At 47.1% G+C, this 15,763-nt stretch overlaps 1 protein-coding gene across 2 annotated transcripts in view; it reads left to right on the plus strand.

Moving 5' to 3' along the window:
- ABAT (4-aminobutyrate aminotransferase) overlaps positions 1-15,763 on the plus strand; it is an 85,860-nt gene that overhangs the window by 6,835 nt on the left and 63,262 nt on the right. Inside the window, exon 2 of one of the 2 annotated variants that reach the window (XM_043914283.1) lies at positions 8,413-8,606. The exons of the other annotated variant lie outside the window; for it this stretch is intronic. The gene's annotated coding sequence lies outside the window, so the exon portion shown is untranslated. The remainder of the gene's footprint in view (positions 1-8,412; positions 8,607-15,763) is intronic. 2 annotated transcript variants of the gene reach the window in all.

Genomic DNA, 15,763 nt, shown 5'->3' on the forward strand with positions numbered 1-15,763 from the left:
AAAACACCAAGTCCTAACCACTCGACCACCAGGGAATTCCCAGAACAAAGTGTTTTTACTACACTATTGCCACGGCTGGGATGGGGTGGGCATGGAGGCGGGAGGGGGTGTCCTGTGTACTATGGGATGTTCAGCAGCATTTCTGGGTTTTGTCCCCCTCAATGCCAGTACACACTTACCTCCAAGTTGTGACCAGCAGTAATCTCCCCAGACATCGCTAGATATCCCCTGGCTGAAAGTCACTGGTTTCGAAGCTTAGACAGGCATGTCTGTCTACAACTTCTTGTGCCTAACAAGTCATATTTCTTGTGCCTAACTAGATGCCTGGTGGGCATTCACAACTTATATGTTGGATGTGGAGGGATAGATAGATGCAATAATGAATGCAATTTACAGGGTCTGGACATGTGCCTGAAACTCGATTATGTGAAACAGAACACTGTTCTTCCAACTGGAATATTCTACCCTTTTCTGCATAGCACAATGGTTCTCACACTTGCACATCAGAATCCCCTGGAGGATGTGTTAAAACAGAGGTCGACAGGTCCCACCACCAGAATTATCGCTCTGTTGAGTCACCGGCCTGGCCGAACGCTCCCAACCTGGTTTCCATGTCCCTTGGGAACCCTGCACCCGACTCCCCCGCTTGCCAGCCTGTCCATCCTTGGAGCCTCATAGTCTTAACTGGCAGCCTCGCCCACTTGGCACTAACATTTATTACTGTGAACGATCAGCAACCAGGGCTTCCCCAGTGGCTCAGCAGTAACGAATCTGTCTGCAATGCAGGAGATTCAGGAGACGCGGGTTCGAACCCTGGGTCAGGAAGATTCCCTGCAGGAGAGAATGGCAACCCATGCCAGTAATCGTGCCTGGGAAATGCCATGGATAAAGGAGCCTGGCAGGGTACAGTCCGTGGAGTCACAAAGAGTCAACGTGCCTGAAGCGACTGAGCACACATCAGCCACGTACTGGTTATCTGTCTTTCAACCACGACATGGAGACTTCCTTCCAAGCTGCGACCCACTGTGTCCTGGCATCTTGCTACTCCAAGTGTGGTCCAGCGCCCAGTGGCATGACATCGCTGGGGAGCTGGGGGGAAATGCGGGCGCTTGGGCCCTACCCAGCCTCCTACAAAATGCAGTCTGCAGTTTAACACTATCCTGGTGGGATGTGGGGGTTCGTGTGCACCTTCAAGTTAGTTTGGGAAGCTTGTCCTTGGCCATCTCTGTAACCTCACAACTCAGAGCTAACCCCTGTAGCTTCGCTGATGTGTTACCTTGACAGCACCTGTTACACTGTAAATGGTGCCTGAGCCGGAACTTCATTAGGGTGTTCCTGGCCATCGTATCTCTGCCTGATGTATTTTATCTCTTGGAATGCCTGAACTGACCTTGCTTCACCCACTGGAAAACCAGAGGGGCGGCGTCTTGCTCAAGGTCACGCGATGACCATAAAGCAGAACAGAGAGATGGCCATCCGTTCCCTAGAGGGGAGCAGTTGAAACCCCCACGGTGGCGACACATGAAAATACAGGGCCGGAGGGTAGCGTTTGGAGGCTACTGGGGTGGTTTTCACACGTGGAGAGCTGGGAGATGATTTAAAAGCGGGCCAAGAACAGGAACTGAAGTGGCATTTTTTTGTTAATTAATTTGTTTTTGGCTGTGCGGGGTCTTCGTTGCCGTGTGGGCTCGCTCTAGTTGCGGTTCGCGGGCGTCTCATTGCGGTGGCTTCTCTTGTTGCGGGGCACAGGCTCCAGGGCGCATGTGGGCTCAAGACCTGTGGCTCTGAGACTAGGCTCACAGGCTCAGGAGTTGTGGCTCACGGGCTTAGTTGCCCCGTGGCATATGGAGTCTTCCTGGACCAGGGATCGAACCCGTGTCCCCTGCATTGGCAGACGGATTCTTAACCATTGGACCACCAGGGAAGTCCTGAAATGGTATTTTTTTTCATTTATTCAGCCAGTGTTTGTTGAGTACTTTGTAGATGTCAGACATTGGCATCCCGTGTATGGTATTAACATGGAAAACAAGGTCTCCCTCTTAGTGGCTTCTGTCTAGGTGGGCAATCTAGCAATCTGCATTCATTCATTCCTAAGTGAATGTGCCCGTTTGTTGTACAACTCCCACTTGTCTTATACACTAATGGTAGGATGTGTGTGTGTGTGTGTGCGCGCGCGCGCGTGCGCATGGTAAGAAGAGACAAATACCCCGCTTCCACACCAGAGGATCTTCTAGGCTAGCTGTCAGGATGTGCTGTGTGTGCTAAATCAGTTCAGTTGTGTCTGACTCTTTGCGACCCCATGGACCATAGGCCACCAGGCCCCTCTGGCCATGGGATTCTCCAGGCAAGAATACTGGAGTGGGTTGCTGTGCCCTCCTCCAGGGGATCTTCCCCACCCAGGGATCAAACCAGAATCTCTTATTGTCTCCTGCATTGGCAGGCAGGTTCTTTCCCACAAGAGCCACCTGGGAAGCCCAGCTGTCAGGGAACAGGCCCGTAAACAGCCAGTCAGAGAGAAGAGTACCAGGCAGGTGGGAGTAGATAGAGGGAGGAGCTCAGAGGAGGAAGAGGTTCTCTGTCTCTGTACCTGGGCATGCTGGGAAAGAAATTTCTGGAGGAAAAGGCAGGAAAGATATTCTCAATAGATAGGACACAAACAGGGGCTCACAGACTTCATGGAAAACTCTTAAAAGAAAATCTTCAGGAAAAAATAAAAGGGGGGGTGATAAAACCATGACTCTTTTATAGATACAAAGACGAACACTTGATTCTGTAAAGCTCATTCAATGAAAGAACCAAGCAGATGTTGGAAGAGGTTCAAAGGGAAAGTCAAATAAAGCACAGTTGTCTATGGAGTAAAGGAATGGTGAAATGCATTGCAAATGGAGGCAAGAAAATGACTGGACAAGACAGAACTGACTCCTCTATGAGATTCCTGGGCTTCCCAGGTGACTCACTGGTAAAGAATCCGCCTGCTAATGCAAGAGACATGGATTCAATCCCTGGGTTGGGAAGATTCCCCTGGAGGAAGAAATGGCAACCCATTCCAAAATTCTTGCCTGGAAAATCCCATGGACAGAGGAGGCTGGCAGGCTACAGTCCATAGGGTCACAAAGAGTTGGACACAACTAAGCGACTGAGCACACACACACACATCAGATTCCTACAACTTAGAAAGAGTTAAAAAAAAAAAATAGCTTGAAGATAATGTAATGAACAAGGCTAGAATCAGATATCTTAAAAGTTTGTGTGGTATGTAAACAATGCATAGTTTTCCACTGAGATGCCTTTTTTAATACAAAACCAATGTTCAGAGGATGGGGGAGGTGTTTGGCAGTGGCTCCCCAGGGTGGATGGCTAAAAAGAGGGGAGCTGCGAGAAGGCCAGATCATAAACAGCCTGGTGACCCTTGATGCTGAGTTTAGACTTGACTCAGAGACCCCTGGGGAACCTGGAAGGGTTTTAAGTAAGGAGGTGACCTGATTTGATTAGCACTTGAGAAATACTCTTCGGGAAGCTTCATGGAGAGTTGTCTGACTCTAGGAGGAGCCTGTTTGTTAGAAGATGAGATGGTGGGGCCTTCACGTAGAGTAGGGCTCAGCAGATTTTTTTTTTTAAAGGGATAGATAGTAAATATTTGAGGCTTTGTGGGCCATGGAGTTATAGTCGCAACCACTCAACTGTACCGTGAAATGTAAATGAATGGATGTGTTTGTGTGCTAATAAAACTTTATTTACACAAACAGGCTGGGGGGCCGGATGTCTCCCACCTCCCAACCAGTTTGTCAACCTGACCTAGAGCAGCTAGAGCTGTCCATGGTTTTGACAGGCCTCCTGTATCCCTTTCTCTAGATGTTTACAGTCTACCAGCAGCTATTGGCCAGGCTTCCCTGATGGCTCAGCAGCTATTAGTGGGACCCCAGGGACACGGGTCCCCTGACTTTGTGTGTGGGTTCCCTGAGGGAATCAGACAATCCTGGGGGTGGATCCCTGGCCTTTCAGCAAAAGTTTTCAGGACCTCGAAGCTCCTTCAGGGCAAGACTAGCTGAACAGCCTCTTAAAGCAGCCAAAAGAGCAAGCCACCACCACCTCAGCAGGGCCATTCCCAAGCGAGATCAGAGCCTGCCTCCCTTCTCCGTGCCCAGAGCTGTAAATAGCTCTCTGCTGGCTTTGCAAGCCGAGCGCTGTTCTGGGGACAGGCTGGAAATGAGCACACCGGGGAGCATTTGTGCAAATTACTGCCTGCATGCGGATTTGCATGCCTGGCATTCTGCCCCAGCTCTAGGTGCACAGTCCTCCCAGGGGCTGCAAACGGGACTCAGAAAGAGCCACCCACAGAAAAGCATGGATGTCACGACCTAGGGTCAGGGTCCCAGAGGGATCCAGGGCGGGGCTGCCAGGGTAATGATGAGCTTCAGGGACAAGAGGAAACATTCAGAGGACCCTGGGCAGGCTTTCAACGTAGGCTCTGTCCATCCTATTGCAATGACCCATAAACACTGGCAGCTCATATTTGCCAAGCATTCAGTGGGTGCTAGGGCTGTTCTGAGGGTTTCATGTGTATCTGCTCATCTCATTGCTCATAACAACCTAAAGAGGAAAGACTGATCAGGTTTCAGAGGTGGGAAATGCAGGCTCAGAATAGATGCTTGACTTCAGGCGCTCATAGTAAAAACATCAAGTCTAGAGAGAAACCCAGGCTTACAGACCTGGACCTCTGCTAACACTAAGCCACATGGATGCTGCTGCTCTCTCTGGCCTCAGTTTACTCATCCATCAATGGGAATAATCTTGTCTTAGCTTTTGATGATCACAACAGAGTTTGCGAAGACCAGCTGCGACGGCAAACAGGAAAGCAAGGTTTGAAAGTCCAAAATGATGAATAAAGCTAGCGGTGAGTGGGTTCAAAGTTCAAAGCACTTCCAGAGGCAGCCAACCACTTGGATCATTTGCAATAATTGATCAGATTCAATCCTGTGCAGCCCCTTGACATCCTGCTATGGGCTTGGGTTGGAGTCTGTTGCTTAGATGTTCCTTTGGCGTCAAGGAAAAAGTCCTATATTTGTAAAGCAGCTGTGTTGCTTGCTGGCCTCCTGAGCTCCCTGGAAGTTGTGACTTCTGGGTCTCAGTTTCCTCATCTGTAAAATGGCAACAATACTGCCTCTTGAAATAGCATATTGGTGGTTATTAGGGCTTCCCTGGTGGCTCAGTGGTAAAGAATTTGCCTGCAAATGTAGGAAACTCAGGTTCAATTCTTGGTCTGGGATGATCCCTTGGAGAAGGAAATGGCAACCCACTGCAGTATTCTTGCCTGGAAAATCCCATGGATAGAGGAGCCTGGCAAGCTATAGTTCATGGGATCGCAAAAGAGTCAGACACAACTGGGCGACTGAGCATGCACACACACACAGATTAGAAGATAAGAGTGAGTGATCAGATGCTTTCTACCTGCCAGGCACTGGGTTCTATTTGGAGTATCTCATTTAAAACTTTCAATAATCCAGGTAGGAATGACCTTCTTGGTGGATGTGGAAACAGAATCAGAGAATTTTAGGTTTCTTGGCCAAGGTCACAGAGGAAAGAAGGGCCAGAAACTGGACACGTGAAACATAATTCAGCCCATAGCAAGACTAGTATAGTGTTGTCATGAACATTCTAGAACAAAATGGTTGCCCCATTTAGACTCTGCCAACTGTGTGTATGAGGGGTTCCCTTCCTCCATACCCTCTCCAGCTCCAGCAATTCAACTTGCTATTATATTTCAGCCATTCCACGGGTTGTTTATTTTTTAAAAAACATTTCATTACTAACTGAATTCATCACCTTTTCTATATTATGTATGTTGACTACCTGGAATTCCTGTTTTATGATGTGCCTATTGAGATCGCTTGTCCATTTTTCTTTGCATTTGTCTATTTTTCTTTTTCTTATAGATTTGTAAGAGTTTTCTTAATCTTTCTGGATAAAGATCCCTCTGCCAGTTATGTGTTATGGATCTTCTTCTACTCTGAGACATGAATTTACTTTCCAATGGTGACTTTGGGTTATTGGGATTTTAATTTTTACATAGCTCATGCTCATCTTTTTTTGTGGTTTTGGGTGCTAGTTCAGAAATTTAAAGTCATTCATGTTGCCCTTCTATTTTCTAGAAGCTTTCACATTCAGTTTTTCATATTTATCTCTATTGTCTGCCTGGGGTTGATTTTTAGGTATTGATTGAGGTAAGATCATGATAAATTTTTCTTTCCATATGAATAATCCCACTGAGCCAATATCATGGACTCTTTAATTAATTAATTAATTAATTAATTAATTTTTGGCTGTGCTGGGTCTTTGCTGCTGTTCACAGGCTTTCTCTGGTTGTGGCGAGTGGAGGCTACTCTTCATTTCGGTGGCTTCTCTTGTTGCAGAGCACAAACTCTAGAGCGCACGCTCAGCAGCTGTGGTGCATGGGCTTAGTTAGTCCAAGGCACGTGGGATCTTCCTGGCCCAGGCATTGAACCCATGTCCCTTGCACTGGCAAGCAGATTCTTATCCCCTGGGCCACCAGAGAAGTCCTAGGGTTGCTTCTTTGCAGGGGAATCTGTTACCTCTGTAGTAACACATGGGTCCTCTAGCCTCATCCCACAGTTCCTGGCTCTGAGTATCTTGGTTTTGCTGGCAGTGGAAGCGACAGTTTTTCCTCGCAGGCAGCCCGAGTTCTACTGGCGATAGCATCTGCCAGGCTTGACATCAGGTCTGGAACCCTTCTGTCCCCAGCCAGCGAGCATGTCCTGCCTGCTGGGCATTTGCAGGACGCGCCTGATGCGGGCCCTGCGCCACGGCCTTGAGCCAGTGCTCACCATTCATCGTCATCTCTGCTCATCACCCCACAGATGAGCAAACAGCAGCCCAGAGCGCTCAAGCCACTGGCGTAAGACCACACAGCTTCCAAGGGGCAAACGTGACGGTTTTCTTTCTTTTTTAAAATTTTATTTATTTCTCATTTTATTTTTGGTTTTGCTGGGTCTTTGCTGCTTTGCACAGGATTACTCTAGCTGTGGTGGGGGGAGCTGCTCTCTAGCTGCTTCTCATTGAGGTGGCTTCTCTTGCTGTGGAGCACAGTCTCTAGGCTCGCAGGCTTCAGGAGCTGTGGCTCCTGAAGAAGACTCCATAGTCGTGGTGCATGAGCTCAGCTGCTCCGTGGTATGTGGGATCCTCCCGGACCAGGGATCGAACCCGAGTCCCTTGCATTGAAACGTGGATTACTATCCACTGTGCCACCAGGGAAGTCCATGACAGTTTTCAGCTCGCTATGGATTTTATTTTCTAAATTTGAATAGTACTTTTTTTTTCCTCTTCCAAATGGTGGATCCGATTCTTCAGGAATTTTGACTGAAGAATTTCAACTTTGTTTTGAGTCTGGATTCTAAAATATCCCCAAATCTCTGCCCAAGACCCCCTCATTCTGCCCCTGGAACTGCTTTTTCAATTTTGTACCCAGCATGGGGTTTCGTTTCTTCCTGCACCACGTAGAATAATTAAGAAGATTTTAATGTGTCAAGATACATGTCTGCTGGTTTGTTTTTTTTTTTTTTTGGTCTGATGGTTTTTTATGGAACTGGAGGAGCGCTATGTATGCCATCACTTAAAATCTCATTAAATGGATCCATCCCTGTTTTGGGAGGGCTTCCCTAATGGCGCTAGTGGTAAAGAACAATGTAGGAGGTGTAAGAGACTTGAGTTCAATCCCTGGGTCGGGAAGATCCCCTGGAGGAGGAAGTGGCAATCCACTCCAGTACTCTTGCTTGGAGAATCCCATGGACAGAGGAGCCTGGTGGGCTACAGTCCACAGGGTTGCAGAGAGTCAGACATGACTGAAGTGACTTAATACGCACTGTTTGGGGATGGGAAATCCAGACAGAGCTGACAAGATTGATGACGTTTTCATGAAACTGGGCATCTGTTGTGTTCCTTGTGGGTTCTTATGGCAGGAATTTGCTGGCGAGAGGACAAAGAAGCAGGAACTTTAGAGTCTGTAGAGATGGTGTAGTTTTGGAATAAGGATCGGCTTTCCCCCTCCACAGCGGGATGCGTGGGAGGTGGAGATGACTACACTACCAGACTACAGATTTTCATTAGTCCCTCCATTTGCAAACACTGCTTCCCATACTGGTTCCCACTTCTGTACTGAGCACCTACTCTGCATGGCAGCGTGCTGGATGCTGCAGTTACCCTCTCCTCATAGTTGTCGTTTAGTCGCTAAGTCGTGTCCAACTCTTTGCAGACTGCAAATACCAGATCTGGACTGCAGCCCGCCAGGCTCCTCTGTCCATGGGATTCTCCAGGCAAGGACACTGGAGTGGGTTGCCATTCCCTTCTCCAGGCAATCTTCCCGACCCAGGGATCAGACCCACGTCTCCCTCCTTGCAGGCTGATTCTTTACCACTGAGCCTCCAGGGAAGGTCATCTCAAAGAGAAATAAAGCAACTAGGCTCCAATAAAAATTAAGAAAGAAAGCTGACCTTGGGCCACGTCCGGGCTGGTGCTCATGGACAGAGAAGGAGAAGAAACTCTGGAGGCCACCGCATCCTAACACCTGAGTTCCAACTGGGGACCCTCAGGGGGTGAGTTCACACAGCTCTGTGCCCCGTTTCCCACCCACACGGTGCACATCCCCGACCTCCTCCCCATCCCCCACCTAAGACCGTGCTCCTGGAGCCGCTGAGCCGGTCCTGGGAACACTGGCATACATCTGTGTCTACCCCGAGTTTGTGTCCAGGAGAACTTTTTTCCCACATCTCTTCAGCTCTGTGAAACAAAGAGTCCCAGGTTTGTTTGGGGACATCCTTTGGAAAGAAGTGGCATGTGAATGCCACATGGTTATCGGGGTAAGTTGCTGAGTCTGCAAGGCATCTCCGCACTTGAGCTGGCATTGGAAGCGAGAACTCCTTGGAGACTTCTGTGAAAAGACAGGAATGAGAAGCAGATGGTTCCTAGTGGCTGCGATAAGAGGCCAGTGGCTTGCTGTACTTCTCATTTTCTGCAGGAGCCAAATGATGGTAGAGATTATGTTTCTCCGCAAGCATAGTATCACCCCATTACACCGCCGTCATCATTCCACAGAAAAGCAGGCCCGATGGTCATGTATTCGATACAAGGAGGGGAGATGAGACTTACTGAACCTTCCATGGGTCTCAGTGTCCCCATCTGCAAAAAAGCTCTGCCTTTGCCTCACAGGATGTTTACGAACATCAGCGAGCAGAGAGCACCAAGGGGCACTTCGGCTTTCTCGGCCTCGGCTTTCTCATCCACTAAATGGGAAGAAGTCTTCCTTGTTACGGAGCGTTATTTTTCTGTGCTGGGTCCTCGTCGCTGTGTGATGGCTTTCTCTAGTTGTGGTGCACGTGCCTCTCACTGCGGTGGCTTCTCTCATTGCAGAGCACGGGGTCTAGGGCTCAGTAGCTTCAGCACTCAGGCTTAGTTGCCCGAGCATGTGGGGTCTTCCCAGACCAGGGATGGACCCTGTGTGCCCTGCATTGGCAGGCGGGTTCTTAACCAACGAGCCTGACGTCCCAGCCCCAGAGGTGTCCACATCCCAAGGACTGAGCAATACTCAACACACAAATTATATTTCGCATCGACATTAAGAGAGAGGTGAAAGGGAGCTTACATCCTGGGGCAGGGAGACAGATGTATCCATGAACAAATGGGAAACAGCGAAGGGCCTCAGTGAAAATCAAATTCCATGACTTGAATTAGTGGGAGTCAGCAAGTCCATGTGAGAGTCAGACCATAAAGAAGGCTGAGAACCAAAGAACTGATCCTTTCAAACTGTTGTGCTAGAGAAGACTCTTGAGAGTCCCTTGGACATCAAAGAACTCAAACCAGTCAATCCTAAAGGAAGTCAATGCTCAATACTCATTGGAAGGATTGATGCTGAAGTTGAAGCTCCAATACTTCGGCTACCTGATGTGAAGAGCTGACTCACTGGAAAAGACCCTGATGCTGGGAAAGACTGAGCGAAAGAGGAGAAGGGGGTGAGAGAGGATGAGATGGCTGGATTGCATCCCTGGCTCAATGGCCGTGAGTTTGAGCAAAGTCCAGTAGATAGTGAAGGACAGGGAAGCCTGGCGTCCTGCAGTCCGTGGGGTGGCAAAGAGTCAGACACGACTGAGCAACTGAAGAAAGAAAGAGAGACCGCCCTGATGGGGTGGTTTCTGAGCTGTGAAAGGTGCCAGTCATTCAGAGACGGGGAAGCATGTTCCCGGGTTGGGGGCTAGGCTCTGCGCAGCGGGTGCACACAGGACCCAGTCCTGGATTTTGAGGTTAGAGTGAGAAGGTTGGGTTTTATCCTCTTTGCAATCAGACACCGTTGACAGGTTGTTAACCAGGGAGTGACATGATCTGCTTCACTTTAAAGCAATCCCTCTGGGTCCAGCCCTCGCTCCAAAGCTGGTCCCTGGTGCTGGAAAGGATGGGAACTGCTGCTCTTCTTTGACCTACAGTATTTACAGCAAACGATACTGCTTTCTAGACACAATAGTGATGTACAGGTTTTCACTTAAAGTTTTTTCTGGTCAAAAAGCAAGAGGGGGGGCTTCCCTGGTGGCTCAGTGGTAACAAATCCACCTCGCAATGCAGGAGACACGGGTTTGATCCCTGGTCCCGGAAGATCCCGCAAGCCACCCAGCAGCTAAGCCGGTTCGCCAAAACTACTGAGCCCGTGCTCCAGAGCCTGGGAGCGACAGCTATGGAAGCCTGAGCGCCCTAGAGCTCGGGCTCAGTAACAAGAGAAGCCACCGCAAGGAAAAGCCCGCTCACGGCAACTAGAGAGGAGCCCCACCTTGCCGCAACTTGAGAAAAAGCCTGCACAGCAAAGAAGACCCAGCACAGCCAAAAATAAATAAACAATTTTTTTTAAAAAAAAGCAAGATAGGGACTTCCCTGGCGGTCCAGTGGTTAAGACGCCACACTTCCATTGTAGGGGACTCTGGTTAGATCAGGGAACCAAGATCCCATAGGCCACGCAGAGCAGCCAAAAACTAGGGAAACAAAGCAAGATCATGTCAAGGTGGGTGTGGGGGAGTCTTGTAAATGTTGGTAAAGACAGAAAAATGGGGCAGACAGCAAATGCTGGCTCAGGAGAAACACACACCTCCAGCACTGCCGGTGTATTAGCAGGAAAAAGAGCCTGCGCGTGGCTGCAGCGGGTGGCTCGGCCAAACCTGCGCATGCGTGCTTTCTCTACAGAATGAACTCTGGACCTGGATACGCGTGCGTCGCCGTTGTATCCTAAGGAAGATAGGATCAGTCTGTGGTTTCAAAGCTTGGAAAGCCTGGATCAGTGTCGGCTAACTTTTTCTGGAAGGGCCAGATGGCCAGTGTTTTCCGCAGTGCGGCTGTGGGCTTTCTGTCGCAGCCACACAAGTGAACGAGCAGAGATGGGTCTTCATCTGCAAAAATCACGCAGCTGGCCCCAGTGTGCAGACTCATAGCCTAGAATTTGAGTCCCCGGGCCGCCAGGCCTCAGCACGTGCTCTTGCCTGGCCTTCCAGGAATCCCAGATTTCCTTTCCCAAGCTCCCCTTTCCTTCTGTGCCTTGGGATGAGTCTAGAAGTTTCGCGTTGTGGTGACAAGACGTGCCCTGCGCTCCCTGACCCTGCTGACCTACTTTCAACTTTCAAGTATTTTACACCCGGGATCAGAATCCAGTTTGACCTGGTTCAGTGCCAGCGAACTAATGTCCTCTTTGGAGTCCATCTGAGAGCTCATCTCTTTCCACACCTTCGGAAACCAAACTAAACATAGATCAATGTCCCAGTGCCTGTGAGGCTCTCTGTGAATGCCAATAATGTCAAGTTATCCAGTACTTATTTTCCTGTGATTAAATGTCTAGACACATTCGGCTGCCATCAACTGACGCTGCCCTAGCTCCGTGTTATAGTTTTTTTCTGTGTATTATTAGAGAAAGAGAGTGGCTGCTTTCAGGTCGTTAACGATGATTCAGAAAATACCAAGAGGTGGAAAAAAGTAGACTTCTCCATAGCCCCATATCCAAGGCAAAACGGTGTTGAACAGAAATTTCATTTCTTTCCAGCCTTCTTTTTTCGTGTATTGGTTTATGGGCTTGTTTTTGCGTCTGTATGAAATTCTAGCCAGACTGCATATAAAATTTTATGGTCTTTTTGCTCTCATTTACATCACTTCAAAAATTGTTCCCCTGCCTTTTTACGTGGTTTTCAGTAAATAATTGTCGTATCACAATTTATTTGAGCAGTCCTTTGCTGCTGGTTGTTTACATCATTTTTAGTGGTCCGCTCTTCTAAAACACACTGTTCTGAACAGAGCCCAGAACTATTACTTTATTTAAGATTGATTGCATTAGCTATGTTTCTGGGGGTGGAATTATTTGGGATTCAAATATTTAATATCTCTTGACTCTTCGGGGCTCCATTGTTTTCTAAAAGTGTTGAACCCAGATACTATACATCACGATCTGTTTGGAGAGACAGCAGGCATGATATTTTGACTCTCAGATCGGAAATACAAATAACATAACTCCCAGGTGCTTGCTTGCTTGCTTGGTCCTACCTTCTGGGTCTCGTTTTAAAGAGAGGGAATTGACTCCATAGTTAACACACGCCCTTAACTTCACAGATGCTATTTCTTGAGTTTAACTGTGTGCTAGCAAATTGGCCACATTTCTAGAACTTCTAGACCCTTTGGATTAGGACTTTGCACACAAGAAGATGTCAATTTTTTTTCTTTTTCATTTTAGTTGACTTTAAGATGTTGAATATAGTTCCCTGTGCTATACAGTAAGACCTTGTTGTTTCTCTATTTTATACAAAGTAGTTTGTATCTGCTAATCGCAAACTCGTAATTTATCCCTCTGCCTCCCTTTCCACTTTCGTAACCATAAATTTGTCTTCTCTCTGTGGGCCTCTTTCTGTTTTGTAATGTTCATTAGTATCATTTTTTTAGATCCATACGTAAGTGATATCATATGATAGATATCAATAATTTTGTAATATAGTTGTGTCATTTTGGAGAAGTTTGTTTTCTTCCAAGTCCTGAGTTCTCTCATCTATAACATGGGAATAGTAAGAATCCACTCAATACATAGTGCTCATGTGCCAGGCACTGTGCTGGGGATGCACCCCTTCTCTGGAGAATGGGGAATGGCCTGGAAGACAAATACGCAGGGCTTCCCTGATGGTCCAGTGGTTAAGATTCCAGCTGCCAGTGCAGGGGACACTGGTTCAATCCCTGGCCTGGGACGATTCCAAATGCCACAGGGCAACTAAACCCATTCAGCACAGTTGCCGAAGCCCACGCTCTCCAGAGCCCATGTTCCACAACAGGAGAGGCCACCACCGTGGGAAGCCATGCACAGCAGCAAAGATCCAGCACAGCCCAAAATAAATAAACAATAAAAATTTTTAAAAAGGAAGATACACAGATAAATGCAGATGTACAATCTGTGATAAATGGGAAGGAATAATAACACAAGGAGCTGTGAGAAATTCCAGCAGGATAAGCATATTTCCATGAGGTTAAAAAAAAAAAAACAAGCTTCTCCAAGGAAATAACCTGTGATGTTGGAGACCTGTGTGTGTGTATGAGAGAGAGAGAGAGAGAGCTCAGATGTGTCCAACTATTTGCGACCCCTGGGATTACAGCTCACCAGGCTCTTCAGTCCATAGGGTTGTCCCAGGCAAGAATACTGGAGTGGGTTGCCATTTCCTTCTCCACAACTCCAGTATTCTTGCCTGGGATAACCCTATGGACCGAGGAGCCTGGTGGGCTGTAGTCCACAGGGTTGCAAAAGGGTCAGACTCCACTTAGCAACTAAACAAAAACAACTTTATATATAACCTTAAAAAAAATTGTATAAACTCTCTAAACAACATGTTGCTGTCATCATACCACTTTTCATGTATATCCTTCCATACTGAAATCCCCCTGAAAACAACTGGGTTTACCTCATTGTCATTAAAGAATATGAAAGAGGAAACAAACAAACAAACAAAAAGAATACTGGAGTGGGTTGCCATTTCCTTCTCCAGAGGATCTTCCTGACCCAGGGATGGAAACTGTGTCCCCTGAATTGCAGGCAGATTCTTTATAGTCTGAGCCGCCAGGGAAGCCCCAAATAGGATGTACAACTAACTTTAAAATTTCATCTCATTCCCTTTTTTGGTAACATGGTCAGTAGGGAAAAAAAAAGTTTTAACAGGGATATTCGGTCATTTGAGAATGGCTCAGTTCTTTTTTCTTTAATTTTTATTGAGTACAGTTGATTTACAATAGCTAAGTGAATCAGTTATACATATATCAGCTCTGATCTTTATCCTGTCCTATTTTAGATGTTAGGTAACCTATGAATTTCCCCATGATTTATATCCATTTTATTTATTTTTAAAATTTTATTAAATTATAGTTGATTTAATAGAAAATTTTAAATTACATACCTGATTCGCATTTAGAATTGACCCTTGACCGACACAGATTGAACTGCACAGATTGTTTTCAATAAATATAGAAACTAGAGACTTCCCTGGCAGTCCAGTGCTCAAAGACTTTGCCTTCCAGTGCAGGGGATGTGATTCAGTCCCTTGTGGGGGAGTTAAGGTCCCACATGCCTTGCGGCCAAGAAATCAAAATATAAAACAGAAGCAATATTGTAACAAATTCAACAATGACTTTAAAATAATGATCCACATCAAAAATATCTTTTAAAAAATATAGCACCTATATTTTCACTTTACAGGTCTTTGAATTAACTAAGTGTGGTGGAGATTTGTGCAGGATTAGAGCTCACAGTATGTGGAATACAAAAAACTGGGGCTTGAATCCTGATTCTATTCACATATGTCAGCTTCCTGCCCTTGGGTGAGTCATTTATCAGTTCTTTTGTTTTTGAGGCAGAGAGAGCGCTGCGCAGATTTTGGGCTGTGGAGGTCGGTGACCATGACCCCAATGTTGTTCGACAGTCAGGTGTCCATTTTTAACTACAGTGGTCTAAATGGGGCTCCCCACGTGGCACAGTGGTAGAGAGTCCACCTTCAATGCAGAAGACACAAGAGATGCAGGTTTGATCCCTGGGTCGGGAAGATCCTCTGGAGAAGGAAATGACAACCTGCTCCAGTATTCTTGCCTGGAGAATCCCATGGACAGTGGAGTTTGGTGGGCTACAGTCCCTGGGGTAGCAAAGAGTTGGGCACGACTAAGTGACTGAGCTTGCACACACACAAAGTTCTGATTTAAGAAGTAGGAATGATTAAGGAATGAGAAAATTATGGACTCTGCAGCCAGAAAGATTTGGGGGTACCCGGGTAGCACCCCTCTGTAGGTTATCAGGGAAGCTTGTTAACCTCTCTTTGCCTCTTTCACATCTGCAAAATAGGAGGGAAAATTCCTAACAGAAAGGAGTCATTTTGAGGCTTAAAAGAGATTACATAGGAAAAGTGCTTACCTTGGTCCTAGACACAAAACAGGTGCTCAGACAAAAGCGACAGGTACAGCTTTGGTTCCAGGTGCTTAGGGGTGTTGGGCATTCAGAAGTGGGCTGAGCACACTATGGAGAACAGTATGAAGGCTCCTTAAGAAAACTCACCATTCAGAAAACTAAGATCATGGCATCCGGTCCCATCACTTCATGGCAAATAGATGGGGAAACAATGGAAACAGTGGCTGACTTTATTTTTGGGGGCTTCAAAATCACTGCAGATGGTGACTGCAGCCATGAAATTGAAAGATGCTTGCTCCTTGGAAGGAA

This window comes from Cervus elaphus, chromosome 10 (genome assembly GCF_910594005.1).
Source record: "Cervus elaphus chromosome 10, mCerEla1.1, whole genome shotgun sequence".
In the NCBI taxonomy this organism is placed as follows: Eukaryota; Metazoa; Chordata; class Mammalia; order Artiodactyla; family Cervidae; genus Cervus; species Cervus elaphus.